The sequence below is a fragment of the Protopterus annectens genome, chromosome 3.part1 (genome assembly GCF_019279795.1).
Source record: "Protopterus annectens isolate FY-2018-M chromosome 3.part1, PAN1.0, whole genome shotgun sequence".
NCBI classification, from domain to species: Eukaryota; Metazoa; Chordata; order Ceratodontiformes; family Protopteridae; genus Protopterus; species Protopterus annectens.
Window position 1 is genome coordinate 743,052,910 of NC_056732.1, and position 13,639 is coordinate 743,066,548.

A 13,639-nucleotide genomic window follows, 5' to 3' on the forward strand; every position below is an offset into this window, starting at 1 on the left:
GTAGTAGATCCACAATGAGCGGTGTACCCCAAGGATCAGTCTTGGGGCCTCTACTGTTTGTGATATACTTTCCTGAGGTGCAAGCCAGATCCAGTGGTTTGTGGCTGACCAAGTTTGCAAATGACTGCAAGCTGAGTACTGTCTTAAATTCCCCTAGTGATGTGAACATCCTCCAATAGGACCTTACCCAAACAAATGACTGGTGCCAGAAGCATGGCCTCAAACTGAATGCCCAGAAATGCATCATTATCTCCTTTGGGGAAAATGGAGTCCCCACTAATTATCACATTAATAAAAATGTACTAAGCATGCTATCAGTTGTGAGGGACTTGGGCACCCAGGTTGATAGCAACCTGACTTTTGACCACCATGTTGCCTCCATTGTACAGAAGGCTTTCTACATGGCCCACCTCATAAGTAAGGCTATTTCATCCAGGAACAAGGAAGTCATTACATCCCTGTACTCCTCCCTTATCAGATCCATTATTGAGTACAGTGCCCCCTTCAGCATGTATCTTACCACCTTACCAAGCACATGCAGCAGCTGGAAAGACCACAGAGGTTCCTGACCAGGAAAATCCAAGGTCTCAAAGACCTGTGCTATACTGATAGGCTAAAAGCCCTGTCCCTTTACTCAGTCTCATACAGAATGCTCAGAGCTCACCTGTGGCTGGCATACAAGGCCATCTCAGACCCAAACTTGATGGAGTCGCTGCATATCTGTAAGTCAAACTCCACTCATGCAACCTGCATGCAAGGCCTCAACCTGGCCTGTAACATTAGCAGAACTTGTCAGTGGAATAGATTTCTGTCCCAAGGACTTCCCTATCTATGGAATAGACTCCGTCTCCATGTCAAGCACAGTAGCTCTCTAGCCCTCTTTAAGAGGAACCTGGATGACTGGATGGGAAACAGAAAATAAACCCCTGGGATCCCATCTGTGTCCCTGCTGGACAGGGGAAATAGATGCTGACTTTGGAGGAACATGGGCAGAATTCTTGGCTAGGCTTGTAAGTGTCTCCAGTCCAATAGCCTAGTATCATCCTATAAATCTAAGATAGAGTCATAACAGTACTTGCTGTTAAGTGACTTGAGTGCATGAGTGATGTGACAGATCCTGGCACCTGACAGGCAGCTGAATGTGACCTTCCCCTTGCCCATCCTGGTGAGTGGAACATCTGTGTGTCTCACTATGGAGTCACCTATAAACAAACCATTAGGTTTTGAGATGCTTTACCTTAGAGACTTTTTTGCTGAGACACTGGTGTATGTGTTATTGTGTGTAGTGGTTTCTACTGGCATAGGAGTATGTGCAAGTGGTTTATATTTTGGAGTGCTCTGATCTTTTGGTAGAGTTCTAGTGAGTACCTTTGTGTATGTGGGTTATGTGTCATGACCTAATTTTGCGTGAGAGTTGAAGTGTATGTGCTGACAGCCTGTTTGATATCCAGTTTGTTATGTGAGAGAACTGATTCAAATTTCATAGTATAATTACATATCTCATATAGGGTATTTATTTGTTTTAGGAGTGAGTGTTTGTCAGTATACATGAGACAATTAATATATTACCTCAGGATGCCCATGTCCATCAGACTGGCCAGTGAAGTGATGGGAAGCTGCCAATCCATTATCTCAAGTTTTTATCGTATGTACTATTAGGGAGGTGAGTAGCCTAGTTTGACCACTTTTCTTGCTAGTACTAAAAAAGGTACTTGTTCTATTGAAGGCTATTGATAAGTGTGGCAATACTGTTCATTGCAGAACTGAGTTAGTAGAGAAGTTTGGTAAGGATCCACTGACAGATGTCTAGGGAAAATTTGAGTTTCAAGGCATTGTGTCTAAACAGGGCCCCAATGACCCCTGTTGCATGGTGGGCTGCAACGTGCAAACATGTGGCTTAAATACAAATTAAATTAAAACACATGTAAACTAAACGTGCAATAGGAAAACACACAATGAACCTTCCTCCAGCAATCTCCATCTCAAACAAGGCTGGATCCACACTCTTCTGCCACAAGGGTGCAGTGAAGCCCTTATTAATGTAAGATGGCTGTTTTAGTGCAGAAGTGTACCAATAATAGGCTAGATTCAGTACGTCTGAATCTAATCTGTGCTTCCTAGGTATCAGGGCAGTGCAAATCATGTGCAGAGAAATGCAATAAAAAAATAAATAAATAAAATACTTAGAACCCTTTAGTGAGTTTCCCAGCTCAGATAGACAAGGTAAACAGTTCATGTAAAAGCAGACTAAAGGAGTGGTTGGAGTGAAATGCAACCACAAAGAAATGTAAAAGGTACAAAATGCTACCATAAACAAACTTAAAGATATGGATACAGCAGTGTACCTTAAACAGCTTATAAAACTATGCTTATTTAATAAAAATACTTCGCTTTGGAGAAAGGAGCCAAGACCCACTCAATTGTACAGACTTTAGAAAGTGACTAAAAACAAGATAAGCTGATTAATAAGCCCTCCAGCCAATAAAACTACATTCAGAAATCTCAAGTGTTTCCCCAAGCTAAACAGACCAGTCTACCTCCCAGGGCACTAGATGGAAAATCCACTAACCTCTTTTGATGTAAAAACAAGTGTTTGCTAAATTGTAAAAATACCTACTTTATCCAACAGCTAGCTAGAAAAAGAAGCCAGATCAAGTAGAACAGACAATGAGAGGTAAACTGCACTATTCAATATAAACACTAGGGAAGCCAAATAAATAACTCAGAATATCAACATCAGTGTAGAAAGGGAGGAGCTTTTTAAAGGAAAACTCCACCCTAGAACTAAAACAATCTGTTTTTTTTTTCATTCTTTGTTTCCTGACCTATTATAACACATAAAAATAACTTGAAGTGCATTATTTGCAAATTTAGCCTGTTTTCCACAACATGGCTATCAATGGGGCTTGATGTATCAATGTAATCTTGTTCTCCCTCAACCCTTTCTCTTTCCCATAATGCTTTATATGACTCATACCAGACATAAGGAAGTAACGTTTAATTCCCATGCCATTGACATATAATGGGAGTTGTGAGGGTCACTGTTATTTTCTTTACCTTCTGTAAAAGGACTGCTTTGTTTCTGCCTCTAATCACCCTTATTTATATTTGGCTCAGACCTTGTTTTATATTATACTTAGAAGTTATCCAGCTACAGCCAGAAAAGTAACTGAATTGCAGGCCTTTGTTCAGGGTTTTCTTTTGTAGTCAGAGGAATTGATTCTGCAAGGGTCTCTCAGTGCAGTGCCAGTTTTAACACCTCTTCAATAGTGTGAGGAGAAGGGACTCAATTCATCTTGAACTACAAAATAAAACACTGAACAAAGGCATGCAATTTAGTTACTTTTCTGGCTATAGTACAGACTGTATAGTGGACATTTCAAAGCTTATTTAAACAATCTTGTCTTGGTTTGTGATTTATGTGGAGTTGCCTGGTAAGAGAAGTTTTATATGAATTTATGTTTTATTTCTTACCACTGTTCTTCACTGTTTATAGGAAAGAAGTGATAGCTTGTAGACAAAAATATTTTATTGATTTATACTTTGTTGCTTTACCTTTAATTTTCACTATTTGTTGTTAGAACGAGATAAGCTTTAGACAAGCAAACTCTAGGCAACGTAAAGGACCTAATCAGCAATAAAGTCAAGCAGACTGTGGAGAGAATGACCAGGAGCTCATCTAAACAATCTATCTTGGTTTGTGATTTATTGATCTGTACTGTTAACATGAGGTGCTACTGCAAGTGATATTGAGCAGAAGCTACTGCATGCATGTTATAAAGAAAGTCCAGCTTATGCCTGACTTTCAGAACATGTACTGTCAGAGCAACAACCTTACTCTACTTACTTTAGTATTTAGTTATATATTGTTTGTGTGATTTTTCTCACAGAAATTGATTTAAGTTCTCTTTGAATTCTGTAGTACTGATTTTGATTATTCTTTTCTTTTATAATTTTTAATTCATTTGAAGCTGAATATGGGTTCTATAAATGAGTATGCCTTTAACGATATGCTAAAGCATACATATCTTGTACAATGTAATCTTGTTCTCCCTCAACCCTTTCTCTTTCCCATAATGCTTTGTATGACTCATGCCAGACATAAGGAAGTAACTTTTAACTACCATGCCATTGGCATATAATGGGATTTTTGAGGGTCACTGTTATTTTTATTACCTTCTGTAAAAGGACTGTCATGTATATTTAAAGATAACACCTGATGACAAGGGTGATCTGTGCTCCTCATGTCAAAAGATGGATGATTTGCTTACTATTATTAGTAGTATAGCTAGACTTATTGGTGGCAATTGTACATGTGCAACTGACACAGCTGAAAGGATGTGTCTATTGTTTGCAAAGAGCACTCAATCTCTATGAAGGAAGATGATTCCCCTGACATCTTTGGAATTCTGTATACAAATATTCAGCAATCTGAGAGAGGGTTTAGAATGGGAAAAAAAGGAGAAAGTTCGCAAAAATAACAGGGAAAAAAAGAAACTGATGTCTGTAACATAAAGAGAATGAATACTAAAAAGGAAACTGCTTTGTTACGTAACACACAGATTATAGGGAATTATAACAATTTTTTCTATCAGAAAACCTTTTGTCTACAGAAAAAGGCAGCATGTTTCCAAAAGAGACTATAGAAAAAAGAGGCAAAGGACAACTGAAAAAAGAAGAAATCAAAACTGAATGTGAAAGGACCGAAGAACATTGCTGTTAGAAAAAAGCTTAAAAACAATAGATGTTGGCTACATGGCTCAAGCTGTGGATGTAGCCAGCTGTTTAAGAATAGTATAGTTGCAAATGTAATACACAATGAAAACAGTGGGATTAATAAAACTAATGGTAATGAAGATCATTCATTTGTAACAATTGATAGAGCAGATATTATTGAATTAGAACTTGAAGATTCTTCAGATTTGTTCAGAAAAGATGTTCTTGTAATGGAAGACTCAATTATAAGAGGAACTGATACTTACATTTGCAGAGAATATATTGAACATTGAATCATGTTATAATTTCCAGGAGCAAAAATATGGATGTTAGACAAGCCTTAGAATGACTTAATGTGAGGAAGTATGGATATGCTTTTATTTATGTTGGTACAAATGATGTCATCTGTCAGGACTGTCTATTAGTGAACTTACAGCCCTCTTAGATGGTATAGCTTGTACTAGTGTTAGGACATATTTTTTTACAAATCACATGGAGAAAGGAGCATCAGGTCACTGTGAATGAAAAGATTTTTGAGGTAAATACCTACATGAAAAATGTGTCCCTTTTGGGGGCAGAGCCTAGATGGCCAACTGAGAGCAGTGAATTTTGAGAGCTCCATAAACTAGTATAATAATATAGGAAAATTGTATTATTTTCAAGTTTAAAACATCAGAAATCTATAGATAAACTACTAAACTACATAAATATAAATTTTGGTGGAGATATACAAACATTTTCCTGTCAAGTAACTTGGAGATATGTTGAGTCACTGAGTATGAGCAACTCAAGGAATTCTCACCCAGATGCTGCTTTGAAAAAAGAACTGCAATTGATGACATCTACCTTACATGACTGTCTTTGAAGATAGACAGCTTTAAAAATAACTTAGAAAACCTCAAATTAAATTCTCAAAAACAGACTGATACTCTTAAGGAACTATTACAGCAACACCATACATAAATAAAAATATAGAGACTTTCTCTAAATGACATTGAAGGGAGACTCAAAGAGGAAGAATTCCAAAAAGAATTTCTGCTTAAACAGAATACATGGCTGCTTAACTAAATAGATGACTTAGAAAACAGGGAAAGGAGAAACAACATAAGGATCTTTGGTCTGCTTGAAAACATTGAAGGAGAAGACATTATTTAATTCTTAACAACCTGTATTCCTGACTTTTTAGACTTGAAAGAGGGACTTTCATTTGGAATTGAAAGGGCACATAGAGAACCGAGGAAACCTGCTTCTAACTAAACAAATACTCCACCTAGATCCATAGTTATAACATCTCTTTCATCTCTGGACAAGGAACTAATATTAAAATCTGCTTGGAGAAAATCACCCTTAAAATACAATCAAAGCCTGATAAGGTTTGACAATGATTATTATTCCAGAATACTAGAACAAAGGAAAAAAACGTCTGGCCAATAATAAAACTGTTGAAACAAAACAACATTAAAGCACAGCTGGCCTTTCCAGCCAAGATAAAAATACTTTTTGCCAATGAGATGAGAACCTTTAATGACTTTAAAGAAGCTACTATTCTCATCAAAAACAACAACATAGTGTCTGTCCCAGAAGAAATGGAATGGATGTCCCCTACTCTTAAAAGAATAAAAGAAACAAATTATTGGACTGATGCTAGAAAGAAGAAATAAAAAAGTGATTCTAAGATAGTTGTCCCAAAAAAATAACGCTTACAACTACATCTCTCAAAGTATCAACTGATATGGTACATCACTTGTCATCTATTTTGATTAAAAAAAGGAGGGTTTCTTAAACAACTTTGAAACAGTAATGATTTATTCAGAATGTTCAAAGAGTCCAGTAATTCTTCATAAACAAAGGAAGGTCAAGATGGGTTACTATTTACATTATATATAAGACAAACAAAGCAACATATAATATAAACATAGATGTTTCTATTCCCCTACTTGAACTCAATGAATACTTATCTTGTTCATTTTTCATTGTTTTTACTTATAATAATTTAAGCAATTAATTAACTAATGCAACAAGGTACCATTCATCAGAGTTCAGACTCAAATGTAACAAATTATCATCATATATAATGGCAGTAACAGTACAGTGTTTTGAAAAACAAATGCTGTCATGGAGACTAATGGCTTCTTCAGTTAAAGTATGGTTTAGAAATGTCATGTATATCCTGGTTGAATAATAGTAGCAAGCATTTAGTACAAATGTCATCATTATTCTGTCTAAACATAGTTAATATCAATTATGGCAGGCATCATAGCTTTAAGTGCTGCTTGATTAAGCCTGACATAGTGTGTGTGGATGCAGCTGTGTCTGGCAGCTATTGTATAGGTTCATAGGTTCATAGGTTGGTACTGGGCTATCTGCCCGAATGCATATATATTAGCCCAGCCACGTTGTGCGGTATTCACCGCCCCTTTAGTAGTTCCCTAGACCCTTGTACTAGCAGCTAGTATCCTTGGCCCCTATCTAGTAGTGCTGTTGATGTGATCCCCGGTGTGAACTTTCTGTTGCTGTTTTCATCCCTGGGAAGCTGTGGGTTGCGGCTTGTGATCAAGGTTTACTGATGCTAGTGTATTAGGAAGAGACATTTTGTGTTTTAGCCTGGATCCAGGGGAAGGGGTGGATAAAACTGTGATTTGGGATATTTTGGCAGAGAATAGTTTGTTTATACATCTGCTGAGTGAGAGGTGGAAAGGATGGAAGAATGTGTTATCTCTTGTTGTATACAAATTCCCAAGGGGGCTTTAAAATATATAATTAATCTTCTTTGAACATCTCTGAAGAACTGGCAAACATTCTAAGTAAAGGATTCACATTTGTGCCTGATAGTAGAGCCAATTTGGCTAGAACACTTTTAGACTTGAAACTTTATGTAAGGAAAATGAACCTGACCATATTTTTGGGAACCAATACAACCTGCTGTGGGGATTTTAGAGTTTCTAGCATCTTCAATCCACCTACAAATGACACACTTGCAACTTTTGAGAAAGTTTGTGAGATGGACATTAGAACTATGGCAAAAAAATCAGGAGCTCACTACAATAAGAGAAATATGGCTGAAGATGAATGCGACTTGATTAATTTGCTTAAATCATGCAATGTTAGAGATATGAAACCTGACAAGGGGGGTGGGCTATTGTTTATGGATCGACTTGACTATGAGAATAAAATGTTAAACATTCTAGAAAGTGATACTTATAGTAAAATAACATTGAATGAAATCAATGGGGCATACAGATATATAAAATCAGTGCTCAACGACTTATTTATTGAAAACAGCATCAATGCTGACACATATAACTACTTGGCAATGGCAGCACCAGTGATTCCAATAATCTTTGGTATTCCCAAGATCCATAAGAGCCTTATTAACCCTCCTTTTTGACCTATAGTCGATGGTAGAAAATCAATCACATATGCATGTGCTAAGCTGGCAGATAGCAAAGTTAAACCATTTCTCAACACCGAAGCCCAGATTTGTCATGATTCCTGTTTTTTTTTTTTTACAAAGCATCAACAATATAGATTTTAATGCAAACTATATATTTTTTGACAGTTGACATTAAGGACTTATATACTGTCATACCCCAGGAGTTAGGCATACAATGGGTACATTAATTTCTACTTCTGAAAGGAGCTGATGGAGATGAGATGAATTTAGTGGAGATACTTCTAGAATTAGTTTTATCCAATAACTTCATTTTATTTAACAAAGAATATTTTTGCAAAAAAAGCGGGGTAGCTATGGGTTCTCCGTGTGGGGGAAGCTTTGCGAAATGTGTTATGGCATGCTGGGAGAGGGAACATCTCTAAAAATTCTGTTTATAAAGAAAATGTCATCTGGTACACGTTACCAAGACGACGTGTTTTTCATTTGGAAAGGGACAGTTGATACAGCTAAAAATTTTATGAATGAAATTACAAGACTCACTGACTTTTTACAGTTCACTTTCCAATTTGACACTGACTCTATTACCTTCTTAGATGTACAACTAAGTAAAGACAGAGTGAATAATAGATATGTAGCCAGGATATATAGAAAGCCCGCCTATTCTAATTCCTTCCTGCACTTCCAGAGTAGTCACCCATTCTATCAGAAGAAAGCGGTTATTAAAGGGCGACTAGTAAGAGACACCAAAATGGTCTCTACAGGTACTGACTTCTACCTTGAATATAACAACTTAAGAAGTATGTTTACAAAAAAGAGGGTACCCATCCCAACTATTTGAACAATTGATGGATGAAGTCAGTAGAAAGAGGAATATAGGGCACTTTCAATCCATACTCTGGAAGGGACATAGAGAAGACCATTTAGATACTATTTCATAAAGTAGGTCCAAGGTTGATTTAAATTCTGATGCTAAATACACCTTGAGTTTCCTTACGATGTTTTCAATGGATGCCCCTGAAATAAGGAACATTTTGGTTAAAAATTAGACATTTATTAAGGAAGACAATGCCACATCTAGAAGTTTAGGTGAAAGGCCACATATAATTTACAAAAAAGGCCCTAACCTAAAAAACATTTTAAAAAGACACCACCCAGCAAACCATGGGCAATGGGGTATGAAAAAGTGTGGACAGCGTGGCTACTGTAAACATATAAGAGTGGGCAAAGAGTTTAGCATCTGTGACATAAAATATAAAATCAAAGGAAAATGTAATTTTGAAATGGCTGGCATTGTCTACCTTGCATTGTGCCAACAATGTCACGGTTATTATATTGGCAAAACTGAGAGGGCTTTCAAACAAAGGGTTAATGAACATTTATATCAAATAAATAAAGGAGGTGCTACAAATGCATTAGCTAAGCACATATCTATCAACCCCGCACATACGTTTGTTTTTACTATCATTGAGCAGGTTAGTAAGAACATCAGAGGAGGACCATGGGAGCTAAAACTAGAAGAATCAGAATTGTTGTGGCAGCTAAGGACGAATGCCTATGCCCCTCCAGGGCTTATTGAACATTGCTCTATTAAATGTATGCTAAAGTTGAAATCTTTGGAGAGAATATTTGAATGCACACTGACGTGCATAAAGTCAGTAGTCTTTGTTTAAAATAAGATGAGCACATATGTCCAAAAAGTCTTTTTATGAATGATTGTCCATAATTTTAATACTTAGTTGTGGTTTTATAAAGGACAGAGGTTGCTTTTACAGGAATTTTACAAAAATGATGTTTAGTTTTACAATAACAGTACTATAACTTTAAACCAAGGTTCTTTTTAATTAACTGAATTGTCAATTGTATAATTAACAGACTTTTATAATGGTGATGGTTCTTGGGATATGTTGTCTGATGAAGTTCATTGTGGATTGTAAATGAACAAAAGTGCTACCAATAAATTTTGAGATATTTGGAACTCTCTTTTGACATCACTCATTTTAGTCGGCTATCTCTTGTTGTGGCAGCTTGTTGGGAGTTTTTTTTTTTTTTGTGATCTCTTTGCTCTCCATTCTTTTCCTGGCTGCTGCCTCGCTGAAAGGGAGGGAATTTAGGCTTGAAGTTGGAGTGAAGTGAAGCTTTGCCTCAGGTGTATCGCAAGCCTCTGGTATGCAGTACACAGACACACTAACAGAAACAGATGCTCCCAGGTTGCTATGGTAACAGAGACAGAGTGACTATAACACTTAATGGCTCTGAGAAGCCTCTGAATGATTCTCAGCAATGTTTTTGGTTTTAAAAAAAAAATATATATATATATATATATATATATATATATATATATATATATATATATAATAAAAGGGCTGTTTTAGACCACATGTACACATATTGATGGTCTCCCAACAGTTTGTTTAGCTCATTAAGTTGATTCTTGATAAAAAAAAAATAATAATAAGCACAATTTTATATTTAAAATGCATTTTGGTCCAAACACATTAAGGACTTACATAAGAGTGGAAGTCTGAGTTATTGTGAAAGACTAAGAGCACTTGGTCTTGTGCAGAACCCTTTGCAGTGGTCCGGGAGATGAGCTTGCTCGGACATGTTGGGCATATGGGGATAGCTGATTCTAGGGGTGCTTGGGGTTGCCAGGAAGTGCTAGAAAGTCATCATATTTCCTTTGTGGAAATATCTGTAGGAATAGAAGGTGTGGTGAGTGGTTCATTGGCAGAGTGCCCATTGCATGTAACAGGCTGGCAAAATGGAACAGGACAAATATTGGTTTGGATATTTTAAGAACAGCCTGGAAACACACCATATGAATTAGTGAATGGTATTCTGGCAAAACTGGATGGGTATTGTTGCCCATGCTTGAAGTACTGATACGTGTGTATGTAAGGATGGAAATATACTTATGACAAATAAGAAAATAGAAAGGTCTCATAATTTTAAGTCTATGGACTGTAAAAACATGCCTGGAAGGAGCTAGTAATAAGAATAAGCATTAAAGCTTGTGGTCTTTCAAATAACTAAGCAACAGCTAAAAAAAAAAAAAACACATACGCACACACAATAGTTATGTTCATAGGTTCATAGGTAGGTACTAGGCTATTGACCCAAGGGCCGAAGTAAGCATAGCCAACAAGGTTCCCTGGCTTATGCCACCCAAGAAAGTCAATTTCCTGTGTCCCTGTTGAGCAGAGCCATGGAAGTGATCCCTGGGGTGTATTTCCTATTTCCCATCCACTCATCAAAATTTTTCTTGAAGAATGCTAATGAGGAACTTTGCTTGACATAGATGGGCAGCTTGTTCCAGAGTATAGGAAGTCTCTGGGACAGGATTCTATCCTTCCAGCATGTCCTGTTTATTGTGGTGACTAGGTTTAGATCCCTAGGTTTAGGTGTGTAGCTCAGAGGGATTAGGATTTCTTTAGGTGTAGCATGTCCAACAGATCTGGGTTCAACATAGCTTTATATGTTAGGCAGAAATCTCTTTGGAGTAGGCAATATGCTACAGAGGAAAGCTGGAGTTTTTTGAGATAGTCAGTGTAGGGAATCTGTTTGAGGCCAGTAATCCTCTTTGTGAGGTACTTCTGTAGCCTTTCCAGCTGCTGCAGATGTCTTGTGAGGTACATTTCAAACTTGGCATTGTACCCTATAATGAGTCTAATGAATGCTGAGTAGAGGGGAACAATGAGCTCTTTTTAACTGGATGAGAACTCTTTTCTGATGAGGTGTGGCACATAGAAGGATTTCCTGACTTCTGTGGTAATGTGATTATCATGGTGATGTGATTATCAAAGGAGAGGCTACTGTCCACCTGGGTCCCAAGGTCTCTTATCACACATTCGGCGTTAAGTAGACTGCCGTTTATGTGGTAGTTCATGGGTAAAGAGTTTTTACCAAAGGGGATGACAATGCACTTTTTGGCATTGAGCTTGAGGCCATGCCTCTGACACCAGGCATCTGTCTCAGTGAGGGCCTTCTGTAAGATGTCCACATTATTTGGGGACATGACTATGGCTCCTAGTTTGCAGACATCTGAGAACTTCATTAGCCAGAGGCCTTCTGTGTTAGCCTGTACTTCAGAGAAGTAGATACCAAACAGGAGTGGTCCCAGGACTGAACCCTGTGGTAATCCACTTGTCACTGGTTGGAATTCAGATTTGGAGTCTGCAACTTTTACAGTGTGGGTTCTGTCAGTGAGCCAGTTGGCAACCCATCTTGTGACATAGGGATTTTTACCTGGTTTAGTGAGTTTAGCTATAATGTATGATTTTAGTAAATCTAGACAGAAAATATATAATCGTCATATAAAATGAAGCAGTCTGCTGAGTTTAGATATTAAAAACAGGATTTAATAACATTGGCTTGTGTATAATAACACTACTGTCTTAACTTGTCATAAATGACATACACTACATTGAACATCAAGGTGAAACATGATGATTTTCTTATATAAGTAAATATGCATAGCAAGTCATGTAAGTCCTTTAAGTTGAATTGTAGTTTTTGTAACCCATCTTGACCATATATAATACTTAAGTGGTTACCAAGGTAACTAATGTTTATACATGACGTCAACATGAGAAAGTTATTCAAGAGAAACAACAGAAGCCTGAACTTGAAATGTCACAGAATGTAACAATCATATTCTGAACAAATAGTATTAAATTGACAATATACAGTCTAATAACATGGGCTTGTGTATAATAACACTACTGTTTTAACTTGTCATAAATGACATGCACTATATTGAACATCAAGGGGAAGCATGATGATTTTCTCATATAAGTAAATGTGCATAACAAGTCATATAATTGCTTTAACTTGAATTGTGGTTTTGTAACCTATCTTGACCATTCATGATACTTAAGTTGTTAAGAAGGTAACTAATGTTTTATACATGACATCAAACTGATAAAGTTGCTCAAGTGAAACAATAGAAGCCTGAAGTAGGAATGCCACAGAATATAACAATCACATTCTGAGCATATAGTATTAAATTGACAATAATCACTCAGTTTAACCTTTGCTGATTATACAAAATAGAATGTTGCCATTTAAATCTAAAAACAATCAGTATATGCCATAAAATGGCAATTTATGAATATGGAAAGGGAACTTGTAATCATTAAGCACAATAAGTGAATTTGTTGTTTTTAACCTATAATTTCACTCCTTTTATAATAAGAAATGACAGATATAAAAAGCCTTATGTGTAGGAAATGGAGATAAGAGGGATGTACTGATACTTAAAATGCACTAACTTTCAACAATGTTCACATAAAACAAACTTGAGGCTTTAAGTATGTTAGCAACAAACAAAGTGATTACTTAAATGCTGGCAAACAATGAAATGTAACTTTTGATATATGCAGTAAAATACATTGTATTATAAACATTGGGTATAAATATTATTACCATTTATACTAAGTAATAAGTTTTGAAAGGCTTCATCAATAAGGGTGAATATGTTAAATAACTGTGTGCTATAATCTTTTACTGAGGTTTTATATATGATACATC